The sequence below is a fragment of the Cervus canadensis genome, chromosome 6 (assembly GCF_019320065.1).
Source record: "Cervus canadensis isolate Bull #8, Minnesota chromosome 6, ASM1932006v1, whole genome shotgun sequence".
Lineage (NCBI taxonomy): Eukaryota > Metazoa > Chordata > Mammalia > Artiodactyla > Cervidae > Cervus > Cervus canadensis.
Window position 1 is genome coordinate 29,477,918 of NC_057391.1, and position 27,686 is coordinate 29,505,603.

The window sequence follows — 27,686 nt, forward strand, 5'->3', positions numbered from 1 at the left end:
CTTAGCTAGTTGGCTTCCATATTTTTGTTGAACTTGTTAATCAAGTTGGTGTATTTTTGTCTGGGTTCATGCTCAAAATGAATGTGAAAAAAATTCGTTGGCAGCTTGATTAAAAAGTGCTCGTATACTTTCTTAGACTAGATGGTTTCTTTAAAAATTGTGATTCAAAAATGTTCATGTTTTCTCTCCTAGCAAAGTTCATAGATTCCTTCTTTTTAATGAGTTTCAGTGTTGACATTATTTACTACAAAATAGCAAGACAACCAATTAGATATTGTTGCAAGCATGTACTTTAAAGGTTTCCGCTTTTGTTTAAAAAAAAAAAAAAAAGTCCCGAATATGCTCTCGTGTTCACAGAAGAAGAAGCTATGGAATGGGACCTATAAATCTGATTCCTGCATGTGTCAAAACAGTAATGTATTAAATGCATATTATTATAAAAATTTAAGACATGTCTTAAACACACTTACATTTTTATAACACGTGGCAATATTAAATAATACATTTCCTTGTTAGCATCTGTTTGCCGTCATTGTTGGCAAGACCTATGATTTATTGCTTAAATTAATGACCAAGACCATTTTGGACCTGATATATGCCCCTAAGCTTATTACATCACTAAATAAAATAAAATGTATGCACTTGTGACAGAGTTATTTTTATAATTGTTTATCCCTTTAAGTGCCCTATTCAGTGATTCACTGAAAGGTTCATAATGGTTGGCTTGTAACCAGAAAATAATCTCAGAAAGGTAAAATGTATTTCTTGTTTAGAAGTAAAATGCCAGACTTACGGTGATGATAGGTCCCAACCAGAATTTGCAACACTCAAACTCATTCTTCAGTGCTCTCAATTAACTCTTGTTGAATTTTTTGAGGCATAGCCCTCCACCCCCAACGTTTAATGCTGCCTGTTAATACTGGTGCTCATCTTTGTATGATCTCTTCAGTATAGATAAAGTGATTTTGTTCTGACATAAAGCTGCAGGGGTTAAATTCCTTACAAGGATTTTTCAGGTGCCATTATCATCATGCATGAAACTAAGCAAGATTATTTTCCTATTTTTAGTTCTTTTCTTTGGGGAGATTAGAACTTTACTGTTTTTAAATTGAACTCTATTTGACTTCATAGCCTTTATCTTTCCTTTCTAAGGGTGCAGTATGATAGACCCTTCAGTATTTTACAGTTACCAGTTACCTAAAATCACTCTGCTGCCTGACGTGTAATACAATATAGTTTGGCTTCGTGGTTTTGCTCCTCAAGAAGTATCTCATTGACTGTCATCTTTCCTGGCATATAATGGGAGGCAAAGTGAGCCCTGCTTCTGGACTGCAGTGTCTGCAGCTTGAAACATTTGGAGTCTCTTTGGTACCTGAGAAGAATACTCCTGGGAAGATTACTGTTTTGCAGATATCTTGGGACAATTACCACTCATAAATGGAAATGAAACTTAGCTCCTAAGAAAGATCTTTTCCTCGTCTTACTTTCATCTCACTTTTATTGCATCATTTTAAACAGAATAGTTCAGTGGTAATTGAGAGTTGTCCTTTTTTTCCCCCTTAGTTTTCCTTCCCAAGGCAGTTGATCTGATGAAGTTTTTAACACTTCTCTCAGAAATGATGAGGCCAACAAGTATTTGTGTTTTTCTTGAAAAATTATATTGACCTTTTCAACTCTGGGCTCTCATCTCGCACTTCTGATATTTGTATCACCCTGTTCACCTTATCTTCCTTGTCTGAGAAACCTACCTCCAGATAAATTATTTTAAAAGGAAAGTTGATGAAAAGGAGTCTTAAGTGCCATTGTCTAATTCTTCCTCTCTTTCTCTGTCTCTCTCCCTTTTTATTTTTTGGTTTTTTGAATATTGGTTAAGATTTTTTTCTTTGACCATTATAGTTACTTTTGCCTGTTCATTTGGAAAGTATACTTTCCTGTCTTTTGCTTTCTGTTTGACTGATAGTGAATTCCTTAAGGATAGGAACCCTGTGTTTTGCTGTGATTTTATCTTCCACCTCCTCCCATTGGTGCCTAGCACGGTATTGCGGTGCTTTTATGCATTCAGTGAATTCTTGCGAACTTTCTTACACAGGTCAGTGCTTATTTTTATGATCCCTTCTGCAGAGAAGAAAAGTTAGAAACGTGTTTCTTCGTTTTTGGCCAGTATCGTTCAATCTAGCACCGCACAAAGAACTTGCTCTTCTTTCTGCAGTGGTTTCTTAAGCTTTCAGTTTCTGGGTAAGGCTGTTTAAGTCCTATTTAAAAATATTTAAGTATTCAGTAGGTAGCTAAGTGCTTAGCCTCATGTACTACTTAACACTAAATGAAAGTAAATATAACACAGACATGGAACCATTTGTTATATTTTAGTAGATGAAGCAATGGCTGTGTAAACCTTAACCTTGTAATTTTGTGAGTCCCACTTTATCATGTAGCTGTAAGGGTAATCAAAATAAATCATGGGAGATGAATAAATATTTTCTAGTGCTTTCTCTGTGCTTTCAGAAGTGATGCTTGATCCATGAAATTTTAGTAAGTGTATTAAATAAAACAATATGATGTGCACTGTGTCAGATCTGATAAATTATTCGGTATAGGATATTTATACAACATATGTTGAGCTGCTACGTGAACAGCTTAATGACTATAAATTATGTTAATCTGACTTGCTGTTTTTATATTTTGTTAAAAGTTGCACTGTTTGTATTGTAGATATATATACACACACACACGTATATATATATAAACACACACGCACACATATATATATTGGTGGGCAGGGAGAAGAAGGCATAAGAAAGGCATGGGTCATCTCTGCAATGTTCTGACAGTGATCCGGGGCTCCTCAGCTGTGCAGTGTACATAACACAGATGTTGGGGAGTCATCTGTCAGCCATGCCTCTCCTATGGAGTTAAAGTTCTAGAGGGAAAAGAATTTGACACAGTGCTGTCACCGTTACATTTTCACAATAGAAGAGCATGCAAATATTGAACCTCCTGCTCAGCAGTAGGGCCCTGTCTAATGTCTGTGCTGGTTAGAATAAAAAATCATGGGTGCATCTTGGGCTCAGAGATCTGACAAAGGTCATGCTATGTTGGGCATTTGAATTGGAAATTGTCTGGACTTAGATTTTATAAAGCTCCCACTGTTGTGTGTGGGGAGAATTTCAGCAGGGTTTTGTCCCTGGAGAGGCCTCTTAGGCCCTTCTCTGTCCTATGAATGAATTTAGATGTGAGGGTTACTCCTGCCTTAAAACTGTTAAGTTCATTTTGCATACATCCCTAGAGAGAAAAACTGGCAGATGCTTTTGTCTTGGAAGTGTTTAAAAGAAAACTGCAGAGCAGGAACAAGAGGGAAAAGAGGCCCTGTGTGGAGTCCCAGAACATTTTGGAAATGGCCAATATGCAGTTTTCATCAGTATGAAGGCGGGGTGCAATATGGTGCCTGTAGCTCACAAGGGAATATGAATGTTGATTAAGCATACTCCCAGGCTTTGAAATTCTGAAAGCAGTGTCAGAATAATGGATGTTGAGCAAATGTCAAGCATTTGTTAATTTCTCTGTTATTTGGAGTTTATCTACCATGATCAATCAAATAAACTAGTGCTTCTCTCTTGTGGCATGTGTCATTGATATGGTGATTAGGTGGCAAGAGAGACCTTCTGCCTTTTTTCCAGGTAACAGATTATAAACGAGTAGACAGAGCTGAATGTTGAAGATCTGCTTATAGCTTTGTTTAGTAGAAATCTGGCTATTAACTGAGTCCTCCAGTGATGGGATAAAAATCTGTGACCACATGCCAAAGATATTAACTGTGGTACCATTTACACCAAAACCAGCACTGGTGTTATGATTTCCATCTAAATATTGTTTCCACTAGTTTCTAAAGCTTTGGTGTAAAACTGGGTGAAAGAAGTTCAACCCTGGAAGAATTTTGACCTGTTAATGTTTGTTGATGGAGTTTCTTGTCTGTTTTTATTTACAGTTGTTAATTCTAACTCAGTTATTGACTTCTGTTCTTTGGAGACAGTCAGTAGATTTGCTTCACATGGTTCAAAGTAGTTTCTTTCTATTATTTTTAGGAAGCAGCGCTATGGTGTTTTGATGCCCCACATGATCAAAAGGTCCTTTCAAGCAGTAACTCAACTGCAGATTATTGTGTGATAGTAACGTTCCATGCTGCGAGAAGCAGTTTCCAGTTAGAATGTGAATGGCCTTACCAACTGGGATTTCATTCGGGGTTGACACTAGGTACCTTGCTTAAGTGTCCTACCCCTGAGGACAATATAACTGAGATTGAAAGGGGGTTTTTGTGTGAAACCGCAGTGGCTGGAATCAGAGACCTGTAATCGGAGATTTGGTGTTTTTCACTTTCTATTCCCTCTTTTCTTTTCTTAGTCCTCGCCATGAAGCTCCTGTGATTTAGGTGGAGATGAATATGATCTTTCCCTATGTAGATCTTGTGAAATAGGTGCCTTTATGATTTTTGGCATGCTCTTCCTGCAGAACTGGATCTCCTGAAGTGATCTGCCCCCTGCTTTTAAACCTCAGTGAACTTTCTCTTTATGGGATTTACAACTGGGCGGCTATAGGATATTCACCCCATGAGCTGCCTGTGTGGTTTCTGGGGAGGCTTCTTTCAACATTGCCATAATGTCTCAAATAGTATGGCAATTTCCAAAGCAGAAAGTCTTCAACTTTCTGTTCAGGTTAATAAGACGCTTTATGCGCACTGTCTCCATCAGGCCTTTGGTTTGGGCTTTCTGTGCGACTGGAACTTTTAACCCTCTGTAAAATCCTCACATCCTGCCTGGTACATGACACCAGTGAGCTGTGCCACTGCAGAACTTCCAGCATCATATAAATAGAAGCACTGCTGACTGGCTTTTCTAGACTTCTGTCTGAAAGCTCATCATGACCATTCATTGCCCATAGCATCACTGAAACATTCACTCAGTCATACACCAAAACACTCAGCCTGTTACTGATACACAGCTCTCAAATCTGTATTCTGTTCATGGGGGTAAAGCCCTTGTTCCTAGTTTAGATTAAAAAAGACATGAAAAATTTTGTTACACTGATGAGAATTATAGTATAATAACAAGAGATAGCACTATGAATTTCACATACTATTAGTTCTTTTTTTCTTTATGGCTTCACTGTGTAACTTGTGGGATCTTTGTTCCCAAACCAAGGATTGAACCCCTGCCCTTGGCAGTGAAGGAGCAGAGTCCTAACCACTGGACCACCAGGGAGTTCCCCACACTGTTAATTCTTAACTGTGTGTACTTGTGAATGCTTCAAAGCGCTGCGGTGGAAGGTGTTGGTCGTTTTGGTGGGTGGTGTCCCTCAGTCCTGGCCAAATTGTCAGCCCCTCTGTTCTGTATTTCAGTCAACTCTCCCAGTGTCTACACATAACTAAACTTTCCTTCCTCATGTATTGCAACTCTGAAATGATGAGTCATTTAAAAAAAAAAAGTACGAGGATAAATGCTGTTTCCTACTGGACACACATTCTAATGATAGCCAAGATGTTTTGGAGACTCTTTGTTAAAAGTATTTTTAGAGCACATAACACTGTCTTTTAAATATCTCCAGTGGTGACAAACTGTGGTACTTTGAGAATGAATCTGGTGCCCGGAGACAGGCAGACATCATTAGGTTTGAAAAATAATGGAGCTAATGCTCCACAAAACAATCATAAAGTCTGGATATATCATTATTTTGCCATGTTTTACAATTCAGTAACAGCCTTTTACTGTATATTTGTCTGTGTTTCCAGACGTGGTGGCCCCCCCGGTATTTTGATAAAATGTAAGATGTGGCTAGGAGGCTGGCTTTCTTGTATAACCTGTGAAGTGGTTCTAAGGTGATTCCCACGTACAAGTTCTGTTTTGAGTAAAGGCAGCATTGTTGGCAGTGAGTGTAAAGACTCTACTCCTTCTCTAGGATAATTACTTTGGCCAAAAATAGTTGAATTAATTTGTCCTTGTCTGCTTGCTGAAAAGTTCCATTCTGTTACTTTACCCCCATACTGGGTAAGTATGTAGACTCTTCCTTAAGCCCCCTGCTCCCCGCTGCCCCACCACCCTGCACCCTTCCTGTGTTCCTCAAAGTAACTATTCAGAGCTAAAACACATTTCCTCCCCATCATTTCTATTACCCGTTTCCCTGGTGGTGGTTAATAAGTGATGAAATTGCTGAAAGGGAGGAGGAAAAGTGAAGCCTTAGATATCAGCTAGTCCTTGAATACCATAGAGGTAGCTCAGTATGTGATTTTTAGTTAATTAAAATTTATTTTGTTTAGAAAGGAAGACTACAGTAGTTTCAGAATTTTATCCTGCAGCTTAAGAAGATTTTTCATAAAACTTTTTCCTTTTTCTGTTGGTAGTTGTAGAGGAGGGTGGAATTACTTGGTTAGGCCTCTAGTTGGGATAGAGTTTGAAGTAGGATGAAATTCTTCCTTTATTTTTATTTGCTTTCTGTGTTTGGTGTGGACTTTTTGTTTGCTGAAGAATTGCATTTAATTCAGAATAACAATATGGGATCTTTTCCCCCTGTTACATCATTGAAACTCATGCTTTATCTCAAAATAAATTTAAGAGCTCAAACTCTTCATTCCTCTGAAAGGAAATTACACCCACAGTAGAGTTGGATCAGTGTAAAAGGCTGAGTAAAGTCTGGAGACAGAGCTCTGAAAAAAGTTATTGTCTTTTGCACAGTTTGTAATGGGAGGAAATAGGTTAAATTCTTTAAAAGTCACATTTCTGAGACATCTGTCCATCTCTTTCTTGGTTTGGTGAGAATTGATTGAACATTTTTTTGTTTATGTCTAAAGAGATAGGGTTTTGAGTAGCTAAGTGTAGTTACACGTTATTTGATGTTCAGTAATTATGTATCTGGTTTTAAAGCTGTTTCAACAGAATATTATTACAAGTGTCTGTAGCAGGCAGTTATTAAAACCTCGAGAATATTGAGGATTCAAACAACTAGTTAGGATGCAATCTGAAGCTTAGGCAGTAGGTAGCTTTTCTTGCACACCAGTGATGGGTTCCACCCTGAAGAGGGTAGTTACACATCGCTCTGTACGGTTGACACATGCAAATGCTAAATACAGAAGCAGCGTGAGGTCTCTGTCATTAAGAGTAATTTACGTAATGAAAGCCACCTGGCTGTTTTTTATAATTAATTGCTTGTAAATAATAAATTTCAATATAATTTATAGTTTTCTAAATTTGATTACTATATAGACCCAACAGCAAACCTAAAAGAATTGGCAATTTCATCATTTAGTTCAATGACTTTTAAAAGGAGATATATTAACAGTGACACACACACACACACACACACACACACGTCTCCTTTCAGGAAATATTTTCACTCGGAAATGTATTTATTTGTTGTAAAGTAAATATAAGGTGAAAATATTTTTGGAGGTGAATGGTAAAAATGTAATCTAGCCCTGCTAGCTTTATTTTAGTTGGAATGCTAATTTGGAAATAGCCTGATTTAACTTTTATAGTATTTCAGTCAGCTTTTTAAAATTATCTGTGCACAGAATTTAATACACATAGAAGAAAGTGTACCTTCTTAACAATAATGAAGTGCAATGAAATTCTTTTGAAGAAATGCTTACCCCTTATTTTGTAAAATTCCAATTATGTTTTGAAAAGAATTTATATATGAGGGAAAAGTGCTTAAGTATATGTGTATATGTTATATACCATGGTGATAATAAGAGACTTTGCCTAAACGATTTATTAAGCACACTGTCATTCATTTAAGAAGGCTTTAGTGTTTCTTTTTATGTGGCCACATATATCAGCTACCAGAGAATCATTTTTTTGTGATTTATTGGAAAATACTAATGATTGAGATGGCTTGAAGAGAAAGGGGACTTTAGAACCCTGTCTTCTATACTTCCGTTTCATTAAAAAAGAAATGAAAGAAGAAAGGGAGGAAAGAAGAACTTAGTTTATGGATTTAAGACTTGCTTCAACCACTTTTTACTAACAGTTAAATCAGATTTTCACAAACTTTATGAATCTGGTTTTTAAGTTAATGTCTCTTTCCTGAGATAGGTTTTTCACTGAAAGCTATATTCTTCAAATATCTATATTGTTGTTTTGCACTATAGTGGTGAAATTACTGTCATCGGCAGTTTATGAAATGTGAGAATGTTTTCGTAAAGGATTGATAAATTCCAGGAGAATTTGCTGTTTTGAGCTATGACCTTTATAAAAATAGAGTTTTCCTTCATATGTGACCAGTGGCATTTTTCCTTCACCGTGGTTTACTGATGTATAAATAACTCTATTTTAGCTAGTTGAACTTTTAAAGCATTTTTTTTGAAATTCTCTTTGTTCTCTGTAGAAACTCAAGTCGCTTGTGAAAAACCAGTTCTGTTAAATAGCAAAATTGCACTGTGACTGCTGAGAGGCTGAGTCATGGCGGCGTGTGGGGCCCGAGCTAGCTGGAATCGTCTGTAAAGAATCAAGATCACGGCTTCTGCCTGTGGTCAGGCGGTGACCGCCATCCATCACCTCAACAGCAGACATCAGGCTTGCTCACCGCTTGGTTTCTGAGGTCTGATAATCCCTCAAGAATTTAGAATGTTGTTGACGGTGCCCATTTACATCACTGAAGAAAGAAGCTTTGCAACAGGTGCAGCTGTATACTAACTGTAGGGTGTGCTTAATCTGTCCAGAAGGTAGAGGGACTCCAAATTTGGTATCTTAAAGAGTGGAGTGACCTTTTAAAGTCTGAGGATGGGACTTGCCAACAATTGCAACAAGCTAATTATACCCACAAGGAGTTGTGAAGTGCTTTTAAGTTTTCTTGTACACCTACAAGTTCGGGGAATGGCTTGAAGTCATTCACATATGACAGATGCACTCCCTTTTCAAGGGCTCCTGTGATAAGTTTTGATTGTAGAAGTGGGAATTTGACCTGTAGCTTATCACTTGCTTCATTAGCTTGCTTGAGGACAAGGACATTTCTTTTCTTTTTGACATGACTGTTATCTTACCCTTGTTCCAGAATTCCACCCACTTCCTTGTCTCTGATGATAGCAAGTCACAGCAGATAACCTTGATGCTGGATTTTCCAAACCATATTGTGCATTCTGCAGTCTTTGTGTATTTTATATATAAATATATAGAACATTGATATGCTTCACACATCATATATTTTAAATAGTATACTAATAATTACACCTTATTCGAATATGGTATTTCAGAGGTTTGGATTGCTTTACTTCAGAGATTCTGACTTAATACTTCAGAGAAGATACCCTTTTTGGCTTATAAAGGAGACAGAAAGTCTGACTTCTGCATTTCCATGAAGTGACTGCTTTTTGAAGTTGGTGAGAATAGGGAAAAGAAGTTTGTTTTATGCTGGAGAACTCTGTACACCAGGAGGAAAGCGTGCTTCCCAAAGAATGAGCGGGTAGTAGAGGTTTCCCCCATGAGATGTGGAGATGGAGCTCACAGGGGCCCCTCTCTGTTAACCTGTGACTGCAGCACTTAAATGAAATTGCTTTTTAGTATCTGGTTGGAAAATCATTCAAAATAAGCCACATAGGATTAAGGTTAAGAAGCTTCTGAATAAAACCAGTCTTGAGTAATCTAATTCCCTCTCACAGTATCTGTATTTACCTGCTTATGATGCTTGTTTCAATTCCTAATAAACCCTATACTTAAACTTTATTTTAGAATATTTTCTGTTAAGTTAAAAAATCTGTTTATGGAAGTTCATTATTCCCTTAACCTCTAAGGATTATTTGCAGATTTTGTATTCCCAACAGGCGTAATCGTGTTTAACTGTGTACCTGTCAATTATCACCAAGCTCTTTTTGTAGTTAGGGGGTGGTTCATTTACTCTAAGTAAGGTTGCCACCTGTTTAGGGATTAATCCAAACAGGTTGGAAGTCACAGAGAGACTTTTGACCTTGCATTTAAAGCAGTAGGGATTGATTTCTTAACTCTCTGCTGCCATATTGGTGGCATTTTCTGGGTTAATTAATGGTAATTGGTAAAAAATGGTAAATCTGGGTTAATTCTTGGTAGTTAATGGTAATGGTCCCTGTGTTGACTCAGTTGCTTTGTTACAATTTTAGGTATCACTGGAAGCCTGTGAACAATGGGTGTGATGGTGTGTGCATGCTCGGTTGTATCAGACTCTTTGAGACTCCATGGACTATATAGCCTGCCAGGCCTTCCAGGTTTCTCTGTCCACGGGATTTTCCAGGCAGGAGGCCTGGAGGGGGTTGCCATTCCCTTCTCCAGGGGTGTGATGGTGCATGGTACCAACTGAAGATGAACTAGAAGGATCTTCTGCATATTTCATTGTTTCCACTGTTACCTTATCAAATTGTCAGTTGGGTGGGAAGTGGCACCCCTACTTGAGGATAGTTTAAGGGCCCAGATTGTGTTCATGGAAATGTTACCATCTTCTCTGGTGTCTCAGGGAAGTGAACCATGAAGAACATCAGTCAAGTAGTTCAGGAAGAATTTGAGGGCATAAGTTTACAGTATTTAACATAAGCTATGGGAAAAATAAAGGGCATATTTTGCTTAAAAGTTTTGCAATACAGAATATAAGATCACATACCTGACTTCCTGTGGCTTAGTGTATATGTGGCTGTGCTCCATCTGGGGGCTTGGTCTCACAGGAGACATGGGTCCATTATCATGACCTCTTCTTTGAGACTGATCTACTTTTGTTTTTCCTTCTTTTTCTTTGCTTTCCTTTCCTCTTCTGTTTACTTTATAATTTGAAATTAAAATAATTTTATGTTATATAAATACTGATTTTTTCATTGTAATTTTTCTTGAGATATTAAATTCACATACATAACACTCACTCCTTCAAAGTGTACAATTCAGTGGTTTAGAAATTAGTTTATTCACAGACTTGTGCGATCATCACCATTATCAACGTCCAGAACATTTCATCACCCCCAAAAGAACCTGGATATGCGTTAGCAATCACTCTTCATTTCTACTTCTGCTCACCCTAGCCCTAGGCAACCACTGTTTTACTCTGTCTCTATAGATTTACCTATCTGAACATTTTATTTAAGTAGTGTAGAATATGACTGGCTTCTTTAACTTAGCATAATGTTTTTGAGATTCAGTCTTGTTATTGCTTTCTTTATTGTTGAATAATCCATTGTGTGACTATACCGCATTGTATTTATTCATCAGTTTGTGAATATTTGGTCATTTCTGCTCTTTAACTATTATGAATATGTAACATTTCTATGAACATTTGTGTGTAAGTTTCCTGTTATCATATGTTTTTTATTTCCCTTGGGTAGATACCTAGGAGTAAAATTTCTGGGTAATATGATTTCACATTTTGAGGAATTATCATACCATTTTCCAGTGTGTCTGCACCATTTTATATTCCCACTGGCAACGTATGAGGTTCCAGTTTCTCAACATCTTTGCCAACACTTGTGTATTGTCTGTCTTTTTTTATTATAGGCATCCTACTGGATATGAAGTGGTATCTTCTTGCGGTTTTGATTTCCATTTCCTCTGTGCCTAATGATGTTGAGAATCTTTTCCTGTGCTTGTTGGTTATTTGTATATACATTTTCTTTGGAATACTGTCTGTTCACATTCTTTGCCTACTTAGGCTGTCTTTTTATTATTACTGAGTTGTAAGAGTACTGTGTATTCTTGACACAAGTCCCTTATTAGATATATATGATCTGCAAGTATTTTCTCCTAGTTTTTTAGTTTCTTGATGGTAAGTTTGGCTTATTCTTTTAAAAGGATCTTATTTCCAGGAGGAGAGTATAGAAAATCAATGTGGCAATATCTGTAACCTTCTTGTAAAGAAAATATTATTGTTCTTTCATGAATTTCTTTCTGTTTGGTAAAACATACTGTTTTGGTAAAAGGTGTTTTTCTTCAGATAATACGTTAAATTGAAAACAAATTGGCAAGCCATCTCTTGAATACAGCTTAAAATGTTAGATGTGTTTTAATATTTCCCTCTGCCTTTAAAAATTATGCACATAAACATATCTTGATCATATCATCTAAAATTAAGTGATATTCTGATATGAGCTATGTTAGTAAATGCTAAAAGATAAAAAATTGTGCAACTCAGTAAAAGTATAATTTTCAAAAATAACTATAAAGAATCTGGGCCCTATCAACTTGAGAAAACTTGAACTGAGTTCCATTGCTTTTAAAAATGCAATTATACTCAGGTATGGTTTATGAAATGTGTTCTTTAAGGTGAGAATGGCAAAGAGTTTGTCACCTTTCCAGGACCACCAGATCCAGGCCTGCAGATCTGAGACAGGACTGGAGATCTGGCCTCCAAAGCCAGTTTTGCAGCTCTCTTGTCAGATAGCATGGCCTTGGGCAAGTCACTGAACTCTCTGGAAACTCCAGTTTGTCAGTGTGAACAGCAGGAGTTCCTCTTTGCACAGAGATGCTGTGAAGATAAATGAAGGCTGTGTAAAAGCTCTTAGGAGAGGTGCAGTGCCCTGCCAGTCCAGAGGCTGGTGTTTTTGTAAAGCTCTGAAAGGAAATTTCTGACAATCTCTGGGAGAGAAACTAAATGAGAACCTCTGCCTTGTCCAGTTCTCTGTGTGACTACACTACTAGCTCTTGACTTTTCTGAGCAGGGCATGCACCCTAGAACTATTCTGGCTGTTATCTCAGGGATCCTAAAGAGTGAATGAATTGTCCAAGTCCTTCACAAGCAACATCTAGGCAACAGTTTAAATCATAATCTGAGAAATTTTCAATCAGTAAGCAGGTATTTGCATTAAAAGCAAAACAGATGACATCCTCATCAAAGCACAAGGATAATTGCAAGTTGAAATGACATTTGACTAAAACAAGAGGGCCTGTAAGAAAGCAGCTTGGAATTGTAGTCTTGGAAGAAAGCAGCTAATTGCTTGCTCCTCTTGTCACTTGGCTTCTTTTAAGTGACTTAAGCAAGGTAAACTCTTAAATTGTGTCTTTATAAATCTTTTCATTTGTGTAATGTGAAAATTATGAATGTATGATTATCTAGCTTTTTTATCCAGTCTCATCTATATAATGTATCGCCTTTTTGGACAGTTAATGAGCTTTTGTGCTGTTCATCCTGGGAAATAAGTGAGTAACTTTCTTTCACGTCCCCTTTGCCACACCTTCTTTGATTTGGATTGGTGTGTATATAACTGTGTGTGTATTTATTTTTACTTTATGTCTAAGGATAATACGAGTATATGAAGTCTAGTTTTCAGCTGAATTCTGTTTTGCGTATACTAAGACACCTGTTCTCTTCAGTGGCTACCCTCTCAAGAAAATTAAGGGTCTACGGAATTGGTGACCTGTTTTTAAGAGAACTTGTAAAATCTTCCTCAATGAAAAATTATTCCAGTTGTATCTAATATTGGCAATTTTCCTCTGTCTGCTTTTAGAACTTATTGGCCAACCAGGTCAGACATTATTAAAGTTCAAGGGATCCGGTGGGAAAAGTAATGATTTTTTTGCTACTATGAATTTTAAATGTCGCCATTTTCATGTGTTCGAGCATCCTCTGTTCTCACATGCTCCTAAAAACTTATGAAAGTTTTAGACCAAATTCAGGGTCAAGGTTAGAAGAGTGATGATACTTCTGACTCATTCTTTTGAAATTATGTCACCCAAATTATCTGCATACCATTTTGTGCCAGGGTACATTTTATCAAGTCATTTGAAAGAGCTTAGTATAAGAAGACTTTTTTTTTTTTGTCTTTTCACTTCTTAGAAACTTACTGTACTCACTGAACACAGTAGGTACATGACTGAAATAGTAGGGAGTTCTTCATTTCTGAAAGTAACTGTGTTTTTTGATTAGCAAAAACTTGGGGAGGCAGAGTCTTATGCAACATTCTTTTTGAGAGTCCACTCTTCAGCACATGGAGTGTGTTAACAAACAGATGCTTGATAAATATTTATTGAATTACTGAATACATAAACTGAACACTTACTAGGAGTGGCTTCTAAATGTGTAGTTACTTAACATACAAAATGAAGTACTGGATTTAGTGAAGTGAAGAGAGACTGAAAAGATTTGTAGAAAATCATTGGAAGTCAGTTGAATGGTTGGTATACCTCCTTCTCTTTTGAAATGAAAAGAAACATTCATGTCTCATAAAACAAGTTGCTTTTTCATTTTTCCAGTATTATAATTATCTCAAATGAGAAGAGGGGGAAAAGTTTTGAGTTTTGAGAATCAAATACTTCGTTCCTAAAGACAGTAAATATTACACTAAGGAGATAGTGTCTTGAACTGAAAACATTGGAGAGGGCTTTGTCTTTTATCAAATGAATAGCACATTTGAAAATTGGTGTTATTTCCAACTCTAGATTCTGTTGCTTACCAATGGTGTTGGAGAACTGAAATCCATCATAATGATGATTGGAGAGCCCTCTCAAAGGAATAGCATATGCCGGAAGTTTAAAGGGGCTTGGATTTACTAAACAAGAGGGGAATCAAGACAACTTTGAAGTGGGGAGTTAACTTTTCGCCATGTTGCATTGTTGATTGTTTTAGCAGCTTGGTTGATGATTGTCGAGTTCACTTGTAGAGTCCTGTGCTTATGGCAGAAACTAGATTCCCCAGTATCTGTTCTCTCCTTCTTCCATAGGGATGGAGTCCTCCATTTTGACCAGGCATATGACTTCCCAGAACAGAGGCTCCCTCACAACTAGTGTGGCCATGGCCCTGAGTTCTGGCTGTTGTAGATCAAGTGCAGGCTTCATGAAGGTTTCCTGTGGAGCCTTCCTTGAGAGACATTCTTTGCCACTTTTCTTCAGGGTCCCTTCTCCTACTTGCTGCCTAGAATTAGGAAGCCACTATCTTAACTGTGGGGGTGAGGCCTGCACCCTAGTACTGCCATCCAGAGTGTTGAGCTGGAAGGAGCCATGGTCCCTGGGGCTTCCTGGAGCAGAATTGCTATGTTGGAAGAGACAAATTTGTGCCCTGTTTAATCCAAAGTTATTTCAGATTTTGTTTATCCCTTGCAGCTGAACGTCATCCCCCTCTGATGTAGAGGTGGAAATGCTGTTTTCTCAGGTTGGAATTCTGGGGTATAAGGTCAGGGTATAGGTAGATCAGACCACGTTTCTCACCGTATTCAGAGCTATTTCAAAGTTCTTATTACCTTGCAGACTGCTGGGGAGTCATATGGCTCTTCAGTAAGGTTACCCACCATCTCTACTTTCTGGGTGGTGGATTTGAGTCAAGAGTCAAACTTGGCTTTCACAGATTTCCTGCAATGACTACCTCCTGGCATTGTCTACCCAGATGTTGTAAAGATTAGGAGCTTGGTTAGGGTGAGGATACTGATTAGATAATGAACAGATCACTGCTCTTTTTCAGGCATCCTTATTTATTCATAGTCTAACCGTGGATGTTGTTTCCCTGAGGTCATCCATCTCACTGTTATTTTTTTTTTAATCTCACTACTTATTGATGTCTTTTAAAGATAATAGTTGGTTGTTATGAACTTTTTAATGTTGTGATCTTTTTATCAAAGTAACAACAAAGGCCAGATCATACTGGATGTTTCTCCTGTATTTAGTATGGCCAAAATTTCTAGGCTTTAAAAGTTAATTAGGAGCATGCTCTTTTCTTCTTGTGAAGCTTAAAATCACTGGTTATAAGGCACTGTAGTTATTGGAAACAAAAAGTCTTCCCTTTAGCAGTGCTCAGTCATGTGTTCACATGTCTTCTTCTTTTTTATTTTTTTTTTGGCCACACTGTGGGCATGTGGGATCATAGTTTCCTGACCAGTGATTGAACCCATGTCCTTTGCAAGAGGAATGTGGCATCTTAACCACTGGGATATCCCCAAATGCTGTCTTAATGAATATTTATTCTGTGCGTCTGTGAATTGCGCTGTTTTTACATTTTCTCTTAAAATGGCTGTGTGTGTCAGATATGGGCTGTGTGCATGCTCAGGAATGGGAAGAGGAGAGTTACTCTTCATTTAAGTAATCATTTTAAAGGCTATTATATACCAGACTCTGTGGTAAATGTTGGTGTTATAAAGATACAAAGATAAAAGGAACCCCTGCTGTAAATAATTCAGAGTGTAATGAAAAAAATAAAAAAGCAAACAAAGAAAGGAAGAATACTTTAAATTAAAATTCAACATGAGACTTATTTATGGGCTCACTAAATCCAGAAATCTGAAGGGTTTCGTGAACTCTTAGACCAAAGCAATTCTATTGAGAGCCCTTGAAACAGCAGTGCTGGTCTCCCAAGAGTCAATGAAAGATCCTTCTAAGGATATTTTTGAACACTTAAAGTTAAGATTTTTAAGAACATGGGCTTTCCGAGCTGTTTTTGTTTGCTTTTTTGGTTTGCAGCCACATGTTTTTCCTCTGATTTTATTCCTGGGACATTTTACAATTGTCACAATTCAGTACAGTCCAGTTTTAATGTAGTCATTTTCGTGATTCAAAGGTATATTCTGTATTTTTATTCTAAAAGAAATTCTGAAGGAGAACATATAACTTTGTGGTGTTTCAAATGAGTCTAACATTGGACCCGTGAGCAGAAGTCCAGAGAAACCAGGAGAAAAGCATACTGAGTATACAGGAAACTGTAAATCATGATACAGACTTTTCCTTCATGTCATTATCTGGAAGGAAGATGCCATCTTTTAGCCAAGAGGATGAGAGCTGCATTTTAGACAGAGGTGGACAGGTGAGCAGGGAGGAGCTGACTCTTAAGGATTTGGAGTTGCAGGATTGAGTTTTGAGGGTCTCTATCCTTTAGGACCTAGAAGCATCTATGTATGTTTTGGATAACTTTTTTAAGCCTGCATTTTCTAATCTGCATACAGTAGTGTTAGTCTTATCCAGCTGATACTAAGTATTGAAAAAAATTATTTAAAAATTAATTTTGTTGTCCTCTTATTTAGAGGGACAAATTCATTGATGTTAGTGTTTCAAAATTGTGTTAAGTGTGTTATCTCATAAAAGCATAATATTTAGGGAAAGCTTTTGTTGGCTGACCCAAGTTCAGGGTCCCCCTGCTGACCCCCCACCATCAAGAGCTTTTAATAGAATTGCTTTGGTCTAAGAATTCATGATAGACTAAATGAAATCCTTCAATCCACTGGATTTAGTGAGACCATAAATTAGCCTCATGGTGAATGTATCTTTCTTTTTCCTTTTTCACTGGACACAATTCATTGAAATGATGACTACCCTATAAGTGGTTAGAATTTTATGTGTGGGAAACTCCAAGAGGAAAACTTTGTAAAGTAAGGTGTCTGTTTCTTTCACCATAGTGTTACCTGCATTGGATTCTTTTCAGCGTGCTTATGCTTAAAAATAGATTTCAGTATATGTTCCTTGATATCTGGACCTCAGAGCTGAAAGAGTTTATATTCAGAATAGATTTTCCAGCACTTTTACTGTCACTTGTCGGGCAAAGCTGGGCATGGTCCAGTTTATTTCAGAGGAGTGAAGCAGGCTTGTAGGACGGTTGGGGCTAATGGGCCCGCCTGTGGGTTCCCTCTCTCCCTGTTAATGGTATAGAACAGGTTGAGAGGAAGCCAAGGTAGGTGTCTTGTGGGTGGACCAGTGTGGAGCAGAGAGGCCCCTGTGGGGTTCTGTCCTGAATCACCTTGAGGTTTGTATCAGCGAAGACGGCCTCCTGGCTCCCTCTGACCTGGAGAAGGAGTGCAAGCCTCGGGAGGTCGTTATGACACTGAAAAGAGAATATAAGTGTCATATCAAAATCAGGCTCTTCTATTAAAATATTGAGACACACCGTTCTTTGGAGCTGCTGATACACTGGACACATCAACTTTTGGGAAAATCTCATACAGTAATACAACAGAAGCTGCAGTTCTATAGAATAAGAACAAGCTGCTGTTATGTTTTCTGGTTCGGTATGTTTTCTGAGAATACACATGAAACCCAGTCACATTTTTAGGGATATTGTTTATATGTCAAGGAAAAGTTGTATTTTTCCCCTCTGAATTTTTATTTCTTACATAAATAACAGTGAAACCAGTGGGGGGCGGGGGGGGGGGGAAGGAGTAAAGAAATCACCTATAACCTCAAACTCTTACTTTTTTTTTTTTTTTAATGGTTGTGTCTTCATTTATAGGCCTTGGACATATGCTTGATTAAATCTGTGCTTATAAACACAGTGTAAATATAGCTTCAAATTATGGCTAAAACGGTATTCATATATAGCCAGGAGGAACATGTGAACTTTACTGGTGATGAATTCAGATCTGCCAATGGTGAAGAAGTGGAAACCTGTAGTGTTTAGGACCCAGGCTTCTGGCCAGTGTTGCCGTAGGAGGCCCCGCTGGTGGAACCCTCAGCGCCGTGGGCGGGATCGTGGGGGCGGCTGTGCTGACTGACAGCTCTTCTGCTGAGTGGCTTAGGCATTATTCTTGGTTAGGAGGACTCTGAGCCTGACTTTCTGATCCTGCAAGTGATCCCATGAGCTGTCTAAAAGTCTTTAGTAACTCCCCTTTTCTGCTGAAACTAGATTGTGTGCAACTAAGAATCTTGTGATATTGAAATCCTGTACTTTATCATTTGGATGCTGTATTAAGAACCCAGAGTTTGAGGGCAAACTGTGTTCACACGCTGGCTGTGTTAATTTGGATGAGATACCTCTCCGGTCCCCTCAGTTTCTCAAATATTGCTGTTGTTTAGTTGCCAAATCATGTCTGACTCTTTACGACCCCATGGACTGTAGCTGCCAGGCTCCTCCGTCCATGGGATTTTCCAGGCAAGATTACTGGAGCGGGTTGCCACTTCCTTCTCCAGGGGATCTTCCCAACCCAGGGATCGAACCTGAGTCTCCTGTATTGGCAGGTGGATTCTTCATCGCTGAGCCACCAGGGAAGCCCTTTCCCGAATACTACCAGTACTTTATGATTATGGTGATGATAATTGAATAAAATGGTGCGGCACCTACGAAGCTGTCCACAGTGTGGCCATCACTGTCACTGTCATCACCACGGTTAGTGGTGTTTGGTGGGTGCCAACTTTTAATTAGACTGATAGAGTTCAGCAGAAATGGGCAAAAGTCACAAATCGGATATTCTGGCGAAAGTTAGTGTATGACAGGGCATAACTGTTGAAGGTTGAAAATCTACAATTTTTTTCAAACTAATGTAGTGGGGAGAATATAGCATCTAGAGCTTCGAATAGTTTGCTGATCTCATAGGAACGCTACTGAGGCTATGTAGAAGCATTAAGTCATTCAGGAAGTTACTTTTATGCCAATTCCTGCATTTCCTTGTTAAATTCTTAAATGCAAAGCATCAGTTTGGTAATTCGGGGTTGGGAATATGGGATAAAAGACAGAGAAAGGGTATGAGGCTATTAATACCATCATGTTAATAAAACCAAAATTTTATTTGGGAAGAAAGTGGTAAAGATGATAGTTTGATCTTTATAAATGATAATCATTATAAAGTTAATCTAGTCAGTTATTTTTACTAGTTTTATATAAGATCTCTGTGACCTATTAAGAAAAGTTAGGAGAGCAGAATACATATTTTTATATAGAAAAAAAGGATAAGGAAATGTTTAAATGGTTTTAAATAATATTCTAAACTTTTTTACCTTGTGAAAAGGTTACAAAAGCAATTGTGTTTCTTAGACATAGATAAGTAACGTTTTGGTCACAGAATTAAATTAGCCTCTAGATGTTCATTCATTTACTTGTGATGAGCTGGCAGAATGACTTGGTATTCTAGCAGGATTTCATAAACTGAGAAATTTCCTGAGAAAAGAGATCCATTCAAAGCATTAGCATTTTCTGTACAAACAAGCCCAGAAAATATTTGAAATTCAAAGGGGAAAAAGTTGGGCAACATGAAGTAAAATTAGCTTGTTTCATAAAACTCAGTATAAGTAATAAGCTGATGTAGGGGACATTTTTAAAGGGGTGGGGACGTTTTTAGAAATCTGTTTCCCAAGGAAGAGACTCAGAGTTAGGAAAGAACTCAGGAAAGCCTGACCCAGACCTAAAACTTGAAAAATTAGCTAGCTATCAGGGACTCTTGGAGAAGTGAGTGATCAATCATTAGCTCTCAAAGTGCGGCCTTATTGTGAAAGGACCTTGAATGTCTACTTTATTTTGGGCTGTCATAACAAAATACCATAGACTGAATGGATTAGACAGCAGACATTTATTTTCTCACAGTTCTGGAGAATGGAAATTCAAGATCAGGGTGCCAGCCTGGTCGGGTCCTGGTGAGGACTTTCTGGGTTGTGAACAGCCGCCTTCTCCCTGTGTCCTCACTTGACCTTTCTTTGGTGCATGCTTTCAGAGTGATCTCTTTTTTCCCCTTCTTCTTCTATGAGGGTCACTAGTCTCCTCATAAGGACTCAATACCTAATCTAACCCTAATTACCTCTCAAAGGCCCCTTCTTCAAATCTCAAAGGTCCCTTCTTCAAATACATGGTTATTTGTTATAGCAGTCATAGCAAACTAAAATGTTTTACTATGGTAGGATGTTTAGTAAATTTTTTTTCATTAAATTTATTAGTTTTAAATGGAGGAATTGCTTTATAATATTGTGTTGGTTTCTGCTATACATCAACATGAATCAGCCATAGGTATACATATGTTACCTCCCTCCTGAACCTCCCTCCCACCTTCCACCCCATCCCACCCCTCTAGATTGTCACAGAGCACCAGTTTGAGCACCCTGCCTGTCATACATCAAATTCTCATTGGCTATCTATTTTATCCATGGTAATGTATATGTTTCAATGCTACTTTCCCAATTCATCCCATCCTCTTCTTCCCCCACGATGTTCACAGGTCTCTTCACTATGTCTGCATTTCCATTCCTGCCCTGAGTATAGGTTCATCAGTACCGTCTGTCTAGAATCCATATATATGCGTTAATATATGATATTTGTTTTTCTCTTTCTGAGTTACTTCACTCTGTATAGTAGGCTCTAGGTTCATCTATCTCATTAGAACTGACTCAAATGTTTTTTTATGGCTAAGCAATTGTGTTTATGTACCACAACTTCTTTATCCATTCATCTGTCAACAGACATCTAGGCTGCTTCCACGTCCTAGCTCTTGTAAATAGTGCTGCAGTGAACATGGGTGTACATGTGTCTTTTTCAATTATGGTTTCCTCAGGGTGTATGCCCAGTAGCGGGATTGTTGGGACATATGGTAGTTTTATTCCTAGCTTTTTAAGGAATCTCTGTACTGTTCTCCACAGTGGCTGGATTAATTTACCTTCCTACCAGCAGTGCAAGAGGGTTTCCTTTTCTCCACACCCTCTCCAGCATTTGTTTGTAGATTTTTTTGATAATGACCATTCTGATTGGGATGAGGTGATACCTCATTGTAGTTTTCATTTGCTTTCTCTAATAATGAGCTCTAATAAAGGTTGAGCATCTTTTCATGTGTTTATTAGCCATCTGTATGTCTTCTTAAATTTTAATTTTCAGTAAAGACTTCAGAGAGTGAAATTAATTCACTTGGTTTTGATAAGTAACTGTTTTAAGAAAATTATCTAAAGGTTGGTCAGAATCTGTCATCTTTTCAGCACTCAGTATTACTGAGGAAAATGAACAGTGTTACTGGGTGCTATTTTCGGTCTAAGGCTTGTATTTTTAACCCCTTTGACAAATATTTTTCTAAAACTAAACTTATTTTAAGAGTATGGATTACCTCTGTTTTCCTCAACATTGGCCACCATGATGAAAAATCTTGAGAACCAGGTAAAGCGTTTGATTTGAAGTTGCTGCAGAGAGATGTTATCGGTCCTGATGACATACTTGTCTGGGATTATCTAGTTGGAAGTAGAGACCTTCTCAAAAAAAAAAAAAGTCTGTCAGTACTTGGAGAATTGTGAGGTTGAATATTTATATTTATTTATGTATTTATGTACTTATACACATATTTTTAAAAATCAGCTTGTCAGGTAAAGATCTGTTGATTCTTTCATTAAGTATGTGTGTTCAGTCTGAATCAAAAAATAAGGTAATTTGGGGGAGACTGAGATTTCATCAATGAAATAGTTGTGGTGCTAGACCCATGAAGTGATTATTTAACCTCTAGTGGGAGATGTGGTACCTTTTAATCAATAGTGAATGAAAGGAGTTAATTATTTTCCTCCCATGTTCTCATACTGTGGTCTGATTACTTTAAATGCCTAGAAGTCTTAATAAACAATTTAATCACTCTAGCTATTAACCTAGAATAGACCTGCTATATTAGGCCCATACAGAAGTGTCTAGTGTCAACACGAGACCAAGTCATTATTATAAGAAACAAGGCACAGTTTTCTGATAAGCTGTATTTAAAAGTTTTAGGGCTGTAAGCAGAGAGAAATTTAAGAAATCTAAATTTTGGAGTTGTAGAACTGATAAGAATCACAGAACTTTCAAGGTGAAAATGGGCTCTCAAGTCATGGAAGCTGTATACAAATGGTGAAACTGAGACTTCAAGATATTAAATGATTTTTTTCCAATTAGAATTTAAGCACCTCAGGAATAAAGACAATTCCTACCATGCTTCCTTAACAGTACAACTTTTGATGCTCCCTATTGTTTAAAAAATAACTGTGGAATATGTAAAAATGTCCATGAGAAATTTGTAAGAGAAAAGTAGTATTCCAAAGGGCTAACAAATGGTCCTAAATCAGGGGAAGTGCACATTACCTGGAAAAAGAATCACTTTCCACATTGTAAGATTATATAAAATTTGCATTTGTAGTAAAAAGAACTCATTGAGAAGTAAAATTCAGAATTTTGATCTCTTACTCATTTTATCTTTGGTGGTGAAAAGTGGGAACTTGGGGGTTGGGGTCCACTGCTGATATAATTTGTGTTCTAGTATATTTTGCTTTTTGATTTGTGTTTTAATTTATACACATTGGTCACAGAAGCATTATGATTACTGAAATAATAAAACTGTACTGAAAATATGATATTCTCATCTATTAAGATAACATAGCTAAGTAATCCTCCACTAAGTCCTGCTTGTAGCGCAACTTATTTTTTCCTTGATTTACAGGTACCTGGTGTAAAATAATCCTTTGTGTAACTTTGGGCAGTGATTTCATCTTTATGACCTTTACTTTTGTCATTTTTAAAATGAGAGGGTTGGCCTTGGTCTATGTCTCTTAAAGAATTCCCTTCATTAAAATAGCTTGATTTAATAGTGTAAATTACTGCAATGAGGTCGGCTAAGGCAAGAAGTATGTCTTTGGTGTTTGGTGGTGAGGAAGTCTCTGTGTATCTTTGTTTTCGTTAATAAGTGAGGGTAGAAGTGAGATTGCCATTGGGTGGAGGCTGAATAGGATTTACTGAACAAAGACCGCCAGACAAAAACATTTGGTGATGAATGGAAACAGTGGACAGTAGTTTGAACCTTAGGCAGGTTGAGGCTTAAGAAGACAGAAGCATTCTCGGAAGTAAATGAAGAATAGCCAGAGGAGAGGAAAGGATGGGAAATAGACTAGAAAATACTTCATGCAGAGGTGGAAGAAAGTTGAGTTTTAACCAACATGGGCAGGATTATAAATATCTTCACATATAGGCTACTGTTATCAGATTCAGTTCAGTTCAGTCACTCAGTCATGTCCAACTCGTTGCGACCCCATGGACTGCAGCACGCCAGGCCTCCCTGTCCATCACAAACTCCTGGAGTTTACCCAAACTCCTCTCCATTGAGTCAGTGATGCCATCCAATCATCTCATCCTCTGTTGTCCCCTTTGCCTCCCTCCTTCAATCTTTCCCAGCATTCCGGTCTTTTGAAATGAATTAGCTCTTCGCAGCAGGTGGCAAAGTATTGGAGTTTCAGCTTCAACATCAGTCCTTCTCATGAACACCCAGGACTGATCTCCTTTAGGATGGACTGGTTGGATCTCCTTGCAGTCCAAGGGACTCTCAAGAGTCTTCTCCAACACCACAGTTCAAAAGCAGCAATTCTTCAGTGCTCAGCTTTCTTCATAGTCCAACTCTCACATCCATACACGACCACTGGAAAAACCATAGCCTTGACCAGACGGACCTTTGTTGGCAAAGTAATGTCTCTGCATTTTAATATGCTATGTAGGTGGGTCATAACTTTCCTTCCAAGGAGTAAGTGTCATTTAATTTCATGGCTGCAGTCACCATCTGCAGTGATTTTGGAGCCCAAAAAAATAAAGTCTGACACCATTTCCACTGTTTCCCCATCTATTTGCCATGAAGTGATGGGACTGGATGCCATGATCTTAGTTTTCTGAATGTTGAGCTTTAAGCCAACTTTTCTACTCTCCTCTTTCACTTTCATCAAGAGGCTCTTTAGTTCTTCTTCACTTTCTGCCATAAGGGTGGTGTCATCTGCATATCTGAGGTTATTGATATTTCTCCCAACAGTCTTGATTCCAGCTTGTGCATCTTCCAGCCCAGCATTTCTTATGATGTGCTCTGCATATAAGTTAAATAAGCAGGGTGACAATATACAGCCTTGACATACTCCTTTTCCTATTTGGAACCAGTCTGTTGTTCCATGTCCAGTTGTAACTGTTGCTTCCTGACCTGCATACAGATTTCTCAAGATTGCAAGTCAGGTGGTCTGGTATTCCCATCTCTTTCAGAATTTTCCACATTTTATTGTGATTCACACAGTCAAAGGCTTTGGCTTAGTCAATAAAGCAGAAAAAGATGTTTTTCTGGAACTCTCACTTTTTTGATGATCCAGTGGATGTTGGTAATTTGATCTCTGGTTCCTCTGCCTTTTCTAAAACCAACTTGAACATATGGAAGTTCACGGTTCACGTATTGTTGAAGCCTGACTTGGAGAATTTTGAGCATTACTTTACTAGCGTGTGAGATGAATGCAGTTGTGTTATCAGATTATATATAGTTAACTTTCTCTTTCTCTTTTACTCTTTCTGGCAATGATAATAAAATTACCACAGATTTAAGGTAGTTTTAGCTGACTTATTAAAGAATGAAATCAGAATAAATCATTATAGGAAGAAAGAATCAATAAGTATTTTGTACAGGGCTTTCCTGGTGGCTCAGACAGTAAAGAATTTGCCTGCAGTGTGGGAGACCCAGGTTCAAACCCAGGGTCAAGAAGATCCTCTGGAGAAGGGCATGGCAACTCACTCCAGTATTCTTCCCTGGAGAATTCCATGGACAGAGGAACCTGGTGGGCTGCAGTCTATGGGATCACAAAGAGTTGGACACAGCTGAGCTACTAACACTGTACTGTACTGTATCTGTTATATTGCGTTGAAGTCATTGGGATTGCTTTAGAATAAGATGACCCAATATCTGGTCTTGGAAACAGAATTAGGCATCTTTCACCCAGGCTTCTTCTTCTTTATCTTGTTATGTTATGGCTCATTCTAAAAAGTTAAGACCCAAATTAAATTAGAAAGGAAAAAAGTATAGATACTTAAGCCTCTAATTAAATAAGAACATTTAGAATAGGGCAGGACTTAGAGCAGGAAAAAAAACTTAGATCAATTTATCTGGCTTCTTTTCAGTTCTTTTCATTATTCTTCTCCTACTTATTTAATTTTATTATGAAATATAACATACATAGAGTAGAGAATCGTATAATGAACTCTGAATCTACCCCTGTTTATATTTGTTTCAGATGCTTTTTACTTTTACAGAAATGAAATATTCTGATGGTATCAACAGTTTATAGCCTTTAAGATTTTTATTTTTTAAAAAAATTGTATGACATTTGATTTCTTTCCCCTTCTCCTTCACCTGAGGTAACCATTATCCTGAGTTTAGTGTTCTAGCCTTGTGTATTTCTTTTACTATATCCATAAACAGTCCATGAACAAAAAGGTAATTATATTTTGCTGTTCTTATATTATATATAAATGGTAACAAATATGTGTTTAATTCTATAGCATGCTTTTTTTTTGGTAAATGTTTTTGAAATATAATCCATGTTGATACCTGATAGAGTGAGAAAGCACTATTTTTGCTTTTCAGAATTTATTAACTATTTCTGACATGATTCTTCTTCCTGAGTTTTAAGATAAATTTATCACATTCCACCAGAAAACTAGTGAATTTGGTTGCATTTTAATTAAAATCATAGATTAATGTGTAGAGAATTAACACTTTAATTAATACTATCGTTTTACTCTTGGAATTTTCTTTGTGAAAATATCTTACCTCTTCGTCAGGAACTCTTTTGTACTCTTCAGTGAGGTTTTATGATTTTCTTCAAAGATTTTACACATTTTTGTTAAATATATGTCAGGACTTTATGGTTTTTTTATTGTTGTGAATGAGGTCCATTTTTCTATTCCATTTGCTAATTTAATTTACTGTTTTGTAAGAATTTTATTTCCTTTTTATATTAATCTTATATCTAGTTACCTTTCTGAGATGTCGTATTAGTGTTTAAAACCTTTGTTTATAGATTCTCTTGTTTCTAAGCCTTCTCTTTTTCAAATAGTGAGGCTTTGACTTGTTTCTTCCCTTTCTGATTCTCTTATTTCTTTTCCCCTTTTATTTTCTGGGCTCTTCAGTTTGCTAGAACTTCCTAGAGTAAAATAAGTGTATTTTCTTCCCCTTATATTTAATTAATGCAGTATATTTCCCACAACTGTTGAAATGCACTATTGTCATTGCTCAATTTTATGTTTTGTTGTTGTTGTTTCCATTGTGATTTCTTATTTAATTTGTTGGTTAGTTAGTAATGCATTAAATTTTTAAAATAAGGGGTTGGGGGACTAACGGTTTAATCCTTGAATTCTAACTTAATTACCTTTTCAGCAGATATAGTCTAGCCAAGTCCTGAACACAGCCTTTGACAGCTTCATAGAGCTGGAGGACAAGGTTTAGAGATCTTGGACCTAGGGTCTACCAGACGTGGGAACTCTTGCAAATGCCCCAGCCATTGAGCTGTTGTTGTTTAGTCGCTCAGTTGTGTCCGACTCTTTGTGACCAGATGGACTGCAGCATGCCAGGCTTCCCTGTCCTTGACTATCTCACAGAATTTGCTCAGACTCATGTCTGTTGAATCAGTGATGCCATCCAACCATCTCATTCTCTTTCTTAGGTATTGGGGGCCCCCCAAAAGACTATATCCTAGGAGTTAATGTGCACTGGAAGTAAAAGGGCTCTACATTACTGTATTTTATCTTCAAATTTACCTCACTGGCCTAAAAATTTAATACGTGTAATTGGACAACGGTGATCCTAGACTCCTAGTGCTCCCAGAATCAAATCAGAGTCCCCTCTGGAGAAAGTTAATCATTTCCATATTCATATTTTTCATAAAGCAGTTTTTCACATAGTGTGGCACATCATGGGAGATACTCAGCCACATAAGGAGACATGACAACATAAATGGAGGCCAGTGAAAACTATAGAAATAAACTTATCAGGGCTTTGGAGATTAGAACTACCTAAATAGAATTTTTATAATTGTAGCTTATTCAAGATGTTAAAAAAGAAGATTGAAAGTCTGTAGGGAACTTACTTGAAAAAGAATCAAATAGAGTATCTACAAACACAGTAATTGAAATTGGATGGATTTAACTCAATGGATGTATTTAATAGCAAGGTAGACTTTACGGAAGAGAGAAATAGTGAACTGGAGGATAGATAAGGGGAAAATACCCATAATGTAACACAGAATAATGAAAAGATATAAAATATGAAGAGAGAATAAGAGATGGAGCTTACAGTAGGG

At 37.4% G+C, this 27,686-nt stretch overlaps 1 protein-coding gene across 4 annotated transcripts in view; it reads left to right on the top strand.

The window, feature by feature from the left end:
- The window catches only part of CDIN1 (CDAN1 interacting nuclease 1), a 229,099-nt gene that overhangs the window by 21,839 nt on the left and 179,574 nt on the right, over positions 1 to 27,686 (top strand). Inside the window, exon 1 of one of the 4 annotated variants that reach the window (XM_043471412.1) lies at positions 11,159 to 12,966. The exons of the other annotated variants lie outside the window; for them this stretch is intronic. The gene's annotated coding sequence lies outside the window, so the exon portion shown is untranslated. Of the gene's footprint in view, positions 1 to 11,158; positions 12,967 to 27,686 lie in introns of those variants that run through there. 4 annotated transcript variants of the gene reach the window in all.